Below are 7,295 nucleotides of genomic sequence, written 5' to 3' on the forward strand. Positions count from 1 at the left end.
CCTCCATTGCCAGAATGAGCAACACCGGAAATTGGAGGAACAGCACCTCATATTCCGCCTGGGTTGCTTGCGTCCGGATGACATGAACGTTGAATTCTCCCAGTTTTGCTAGCCCTTGCTGTTTCCTCCCCTTCCTTAACCCTCGAGCTGTCACCTCCCATCCCCCCACCCTCGGGCTCATCCTCCTCCCTTCCTTCTCCCCCCCCACCCCCCCCATTAGTCTGAAGAAGGGTTTTGGCCCGAAACTTCGCCTATTTCCTTCGCTCCATAGATGCTGCTGCACCCGCTGAGTTTCTCCAGCATTTTTGTGTACCTTCGATCTAAAAAGCATTTGCAGTTCCTTCTTGAACACTGAATTCCAGAACCGTGTGAGAGTGTCTGCCCTGAGCAACAAGGCAGCATCAACATCAACAGTCTTGGTAAACCAAACTCAACAAGGATTAATAGGGTAACGCTCCAATAGTTGGTCTCTCCTTGCACAAAAGAAGACATTTATGTTTGGCATTGGTCAACTATCCCAACTCCAAGATGTTGCTGACCTAAACAACATTCAGATACGGCTAATAACTGCCAAGTAACATCAAAGCAGTAACCTACTACACAAGCAATGACGATCTCTACCTCTTCTTGACCAGAAACTCATTAGACCAGCCACATAAATGGGGTTGTGACAAGGAGTAGAACAGAAACCTGCAATCCCGAGGTGAGTGACACAACTCCTGATACTCCAGATCCACTCTCAACAAAGAGAGTGAGGGAATACTCACCTTATGCCTGGCTGAATGCAATTTCGACAGTGCTCAAGAAGCTCAATTGTATCAAAAATAAATCATCCCACTTGACTGGAATCACTGTTTTGTGCAACCACTTTTCCATCCCCAGGACTTGAATAACAGACTACTAAAGGATGCTAAGATATCTAAGCTCGAGAGCCAATTTTACAGAATAAAAACAGTAGGATGTTGAGGAAACAAGGAACTGCAGATGCTAGTTTACAAAAAAATCTACACAATGTGCTGGAGTAACTCAGCGGTTCAGGCAGCACCTCCAGAGAATATAGGGGGGTTGCACATAAGGTCAAAGGGCATGACGCACGGAGCAGCTCAATCTATGTGGAGGACATGGTGGCCTCGGTATACACAGTTAACACACGAAACGCGTACTTTGTCCTGTTAAAAACCGCCGAAATTATCATTTTTTGCGCTGTAAATAATTGTGGGTGCTGTCATTGAGCACTCAGAACCAAATGCTCTAGTATCTTTGCTCTGAACCCGAGCACCAAGGTGTAAGTAGCCGAAGGAGCGCATCCCTCGGGACAACCCCCACTCTCCCCCCCCCCCCGGAGTCTGCGCTGTCCGACCACGGCCGCCTACTGCCCCGTCTCCCCCTGTGGGCCAAACTGTCAGGGGCTGTGGGTCGGCAGTGACCACACACGGGGTCGGGTGAGGTGGGGACGCAGCTCTGGGCAACGTCAGCTGCAGCAAAGTTGGGGACAGTTTGCTCCCTCAGGCCACACACCTACCTCTTTCCCGCCCCCCCCCTCCCCATGGGGATAGATGGCCTGGGGTCCGCGAGTGTGTAATCAGTCCGGATGCTGGGCCAGAAGAAGGGCCCGCTTTGCTGGCAGCCATAGTAAATGCTTACCTACAGTTCATCGTGTGTACTCCAGTTGGCGTTGCGTGGCAACAATACGGGTCACGGGTCGTGACCTCGACTGCGTGCAACTTCCCTATAGAAAGGTGACATTTTGGGTCGGAACCCTTCTTCAGACTCAATAGTGTCCAGAGGATGCTAAATCTTTAAATCAGACAAATTAAATGATCAGGAAATATCCTTTGTAAGTATTCACTTGGGTGAGTTAGAGATCATATATGACAATATACACCACTTGAAGAAAGAACTGCAAGCAACTTCAGGACCTTACAAAACACTACTCAGCCGATGTAAGACACTGCAGTAATGCTCTACAGGAACATGCAGGGGTTCCCCGGGAGACGGATGACCTGATTTACTGATATCTGACTTTACGCAAATCCTCTCATATATTTTTAAATATTTTATATAGTAATAATAATAACAACAATATGTTGTTATTAAGGTGTTCATTCAGTAAATATTCCATTAATTTAATTTAGCGAATGTGAATATTCAATGAAATAAAATTTTTATAGAAAGTGTGGATTTAGCAATAAAATATGGGTTACTATGTAAAACGTACATAACTGAGAAATTAGCTTATGAACACATCCAGGTAATGAAACTCGTGCATAACTCAAGGACTGCCTATAAACATGCACAAAGACCCTGGAAATGTTTATATCCTGTAAGCACTATACCCTAAAAAATGGATAATGTAGCACATGCATGTAAGACAATAAACGAGTAATATTATAAAATTAAAGCAGGGATTCTATAAGCTCACACTTCCCCACATTCAGATGTACACTAAAGGACATTGTTATTCAAGTAATGCTCTTTTTCACCCATACAAGTGTATACTAGGGCTCAAAGCTCCTCCCTCAGGAATACACGAGTAAGTAAATAGGGAACACTGTTTCAGTGTCCAGAGCGAACTGGACAGCTTCAGAACTGTGTATAGACTGGACAAACGCCTTCAGAACAGTGTATAGACTGGACAAACGCCTTCAGAACAGTGTATAGACTGGTCAAACGCATAGTGTTTTCTCAAACATTTGGTAGCTGAGTTAAAGTGACACAGAAACTTTCCTCAGCCCATCAAATCCAGATCAACTATCAAACACCTATCTTCATGATTCTCATTTTAGTTTCACCACATTCCGATCAACTTCCCCCAAATTCTACTCCTCAACTACACATTAGGACCAATTTACAGCGATCAATTAACTGACTAATCTGCACATGTTTAGGATGTGAGATGAAAACAGAGCAGTTGGAGGAAATCCACGTGGTCACAAGGACAACATGTAAACTCTACACTAACGGCACCCGAGGTCAGAATCAAACCCAGGTTTCTGAAGCTGTGAGGCAGCAGTTTGGGAACAACTCTGCCGAAGACAGTAAAATGTTCCAGAGAGTTGTGGATGCAGCCTAGCCCACCATACAGACCAGACTCCCTATCACCGACTCTATCTGCACCTCATGCTGCCTTGGGAAAGCAACCAACATATTCAAGGACTTTTCCCGTCCAGGTCATTTCTTCTTCTCCCAGTCCCATTGGGTAGAAACATAGAAATTAGGTGCAGGAGTAGGCCATTCGGCCCTTCGAGCCTGCACCGCCATTCAATATGATCATGGCTGATCATCCAACTCAGTATCCCATACCTGCCTTCTCTCCATACCACCTGATCCCCTTAGCCACAAGGGCCACATCTAACTCCCTCTTAAATATAGCCCATGAACTGGCCTCAACTACCCTCTGTGGCAGAGAGTTCCAGAGATTCACCACTCTCTGTGTGAAAAAAGTTCTTCTCATCTCGGTTTTAAAGGATTTCCCCTTTATCCTTAAGCTGTGACCCCCTTGTCCTGGGCTTCTCTAACATCGGGAACAATCTTCCTGCATCTAGCCTGTCCAACCCCTTAAGAATTTTGTAAGTTTCTATAAGATCCCCTCTCAATCTTCTAAATTCTAGAGAGTATAAACCAAGTCTATCCAGTCTTTCTTCATAAGACAGTCCTGACATCCCAGGAATCAGTCTGGTGAACCGTCTCTGCACTCCCTCTATGGCAAGATACATTTAGATAGTTGCTTGAAAGTATACAACCAGACTCAGGAACAGCTTCTTCTCTCCATTATCAAGACCTGAACAATCCTTCCAAAAGCTAGTGTATAGTCTTGATTTTCCAACTACCTTGTTGCAGCATTGGACCTTTTCTCTGAAACTATTTTGCTGCAATAAGGAATTATATTCAGCCCTCTGGTATTTTTCTCATGACTCTGCCTGCTGTACTTGTGTTTAGCTTGATTGTATTCATGTATAGTATTATCTGATTAGATTGGATAGCACGCAAACAAAAAAAATTCACTATACCTCATTACACTGCTCCAAGTAAGAATTTCATTGTTCAGTTTCAGGACATATGACAATAAAACACTCTTGACTCCTACGCATGAGAATAAACATTAGCAGTGCCACCTTGCAGGCCTCTATTACCAGAGGAACTATTGTGATGGCTGGAGATCAGGGTGGATTGTGCACAATGGAAACCATTCACAACTACTACCTTCAAAGGGGTCTTCAGAAATACAACATTATACATGGATCTCTCGGCTCAACAATGTATTCATAGTCACAAATTTGCCAAGAGTGCAGATGAATAACATTCTGCAGGACATGGTCTTATGCTTCAGGATTTTCTGTGGTCATGTGGACTCTCAGCTGTCTTGCCACAGGATCTCTCCAACTTGTCTCAACAGACTTCCAACATCTCTCCCAGTTTGCTGCTCACTGCAGCACCACAGAGGCCATTCAGATACTGTGTTCACAAATAAATGATTTCATCTACCCAAGATCTGTCTGCTTGGCAGGTTTTCCATCGCTGCAGACTATCATTTATTTTACACTAAAAAGGAACCTATTTTTTTTCCATCGAAAGGAAAGGATTTTACTCCCTCAATTTGAATCACGAGATTTCCCTCACAGGGTTAATGTCACAGTGTCAGGGCGCACACGTGACTTCTTCACCCTGGACATTTCCAGCAGCTGGCACTGCCAAAGAGGAACACTTTAGTGGCTGTTCACAGCAGTGTCTTCCCCACCACATTAGCTAAGCACAGACACAATTCGAACATCACATTTACCGGAATCATAGAGGAAAGTCCCATATTCTCCTGATGATGAGATTTTGTTACTTGCATCAGTATTTGAACGACACATTGAGCAGCAGCAGAGCCATCCTAAAGTGCTGCAGGCTGCATTGTCTCATAAACCAACGATAGTAGTGACTCCAGAGGAAGGAAACCTGCAGCCTGAAGAGCCGCGGGAACGAGGAAGTAGACAGCCACTGGGGAATGTCTCTGCTCAACAATTACATTCTCAGTTCATTATTGAGTGGAGAGGGAGACATTGACTGGATCATAAGGAATTCAAAATCACAGATCCCTCTTCAAAGCCTCTTTACAATCCAAAGGTTTTCACCAACATTGTACAACATATTTCCATGGCACATCTGACGAGCTGCCTCTTCGCATGAATCCCAGTGAAAAGAGCTTGCACATCCACCCCAGACTCTCCAATTACCTACCCACTCCAGGGCCAATCTGCAGGAGACAATCCATCTAACATCCAACATGTTTTGGAGATTTAGGAGAAAACCGGACACCTGAGAGAAACCCATGTGGTTACAGGGAGATAGACACAAAATGCTGGAGTAACTCGGCAGGACAGGCAGCATCTCTGGATAGAAGGAATGGGTGACGTTTCAGGTAGCGACCCTTCTTCAGACTCCAGAGGCAGGAAGGTCTGGAGAAGGGACGCGACCCAAAACGTCACCAATTCCTCATATCCAGAGATGCTGCCTGTCCCGCAGAGTTACTCCAGCATTTTGTGTCTATTTTCAGTGTAAACCAGCATCTGAAGTTCCTTCCTACTAATGGTTACAAGGGGAATGTGCAAGCTCCACATATTCAGCACTGGTATTAAATCTGTATCACTGGATCGTTACAATAACAATTACCTGCAGCATTTCTCTGCCACTCTTCACATTGCTGCAATACATTCATGTTGGAAAAGTGCCGAGCAAAGCCCTGTGGAAAATTGGTGCTGAGCATGTCCATAGTCCTTCATATTACACATAGGCTTTCTGACAGATTTACCAATGCTTCAGATGTTAACATCTATGCTACCTCTAAACTGAGCGACTCTTGTCGGTCTCAAACATGTACAAATCTCATCTCTAACTTACAGTCTTGGTATTAGAGCTTTTGGTACAAACATTAAATTGAGTGACTATGTATCTTGTTATTTCTCTTTTTCTTATTTCTCTCTTTTTCCTCTTATACCACCTCTAGGCTCGACTGCAAATGTTGTCTATTTGAAAGGAGAAAAGCATGTGCACAGCTGTGGTAAGAGAAGGATGGATAGTAAAAACGCTGTATCTCGAGTTTGTTTATCGAAGGAGATAGTGATAATGTAAACACGACGTGGACATGAGGAGACTACTGTAGTGTCAGCAAGCGAGAATTAGACTGTTGGGGCTGACCTTGAATCAGTTAAGGGCCTGTCCCACTTACGTGTCCTTGGCACGCAAATTACGCAACCTCGTGGTCGCGTTGAGCCGCAGTGGTCCTGGGAAGGTCGGGCGCGATTACATGCGTACGCACAGCCATCTGGAGCGCGTGACGTCATTTGAAGATGGACACAAAGCTGGAGTAACTCAGTGGGACCGGCAGCATTTCTGGAGAGAAGCAATGGGTGATGTTTCGTGTCGAGACTTTCTTTAGTCTGAAAAGAAGGGTCTTGACCTGAAACATCACCCATTGCTTCTCTCCAGAGATGCTGCTGGTCCCGCTGAGTTACTCCTACATTTTGTGTCTATCTTCAATTTTCTTGGCCCCGCTCTGGGAGTATAAGTGGGGGCGGATCCGGACCGCAGACCTGATGGCGAGACGTTGCGTTGCACCAGGGTCTTGGGCCGGTCTCACTTTGGCCGTCAGTTCCGCGACAGGCCGTTGGCGCGCAAAGATTTTGTTCACTACAAATGTCGCGCACAACTGCATACCCCTCTGCGCTTCTAAGTGGGACTGGCCCCGCGCGGCCATATGATACCCGTACGCCTCAACGCGACCACAAGGTCGCGTAATATGCATGTCAAGGACACGTAAGTGGGACAGGCTCTTTAACTGCTGCAGCATTTTCTTGTGATCCACCTGGTGGTGCAAGGGATAAGTCTGTCCGTCTGTGTCTTTCTGTCTATCTATTCTCTTTCTCTTCTCTTCTTTTTACATAACTAAAACTCTGATCTTGTGCTCTTCCAGTTTGCGCGGTTCTTCTATTTGTGCAAAAACGGTACGCGATAGTGCTATGATTTTTCGCCATGTTACTCACCGTTCTCCTGTGCTGCGAGTGCAACAAGTTTAGTTCTGATCGGTGGTATATTGTAAACTTTATTGAGGTTTAAAAATCTTCAAAACTGCGCGTGCGCAGATTCCTTCAGTCAGCGCCACACAGATTGGTCTTTTCTCCTGTCAGTATATCCCATGGCCAGGATGGCGATGCTCCTTCCTCCCCATCGGCGGCGGCCCATCCCGCCTCACTTACAAACTCCTTTCTCCCCTCCTCACAGTAACTCATCTATCATCACCCCCACCCACCGGT

Source organism: Leucoraja erinacea, chromosome 2 (assembly GCF_028641065.1).
Source record: "Leucoraja erinacea ecotype New England chromosome 2, Leri_hhj_1, whole genome shotgun sequence".
Taxonomy (NCBI): domain Eukaryota; kingdom Metazoa; phylum Chordata; class Chondrichthyes; order Rajiformes; family Rajidae; genus Leucoraja; species Leucoraja erinaceus.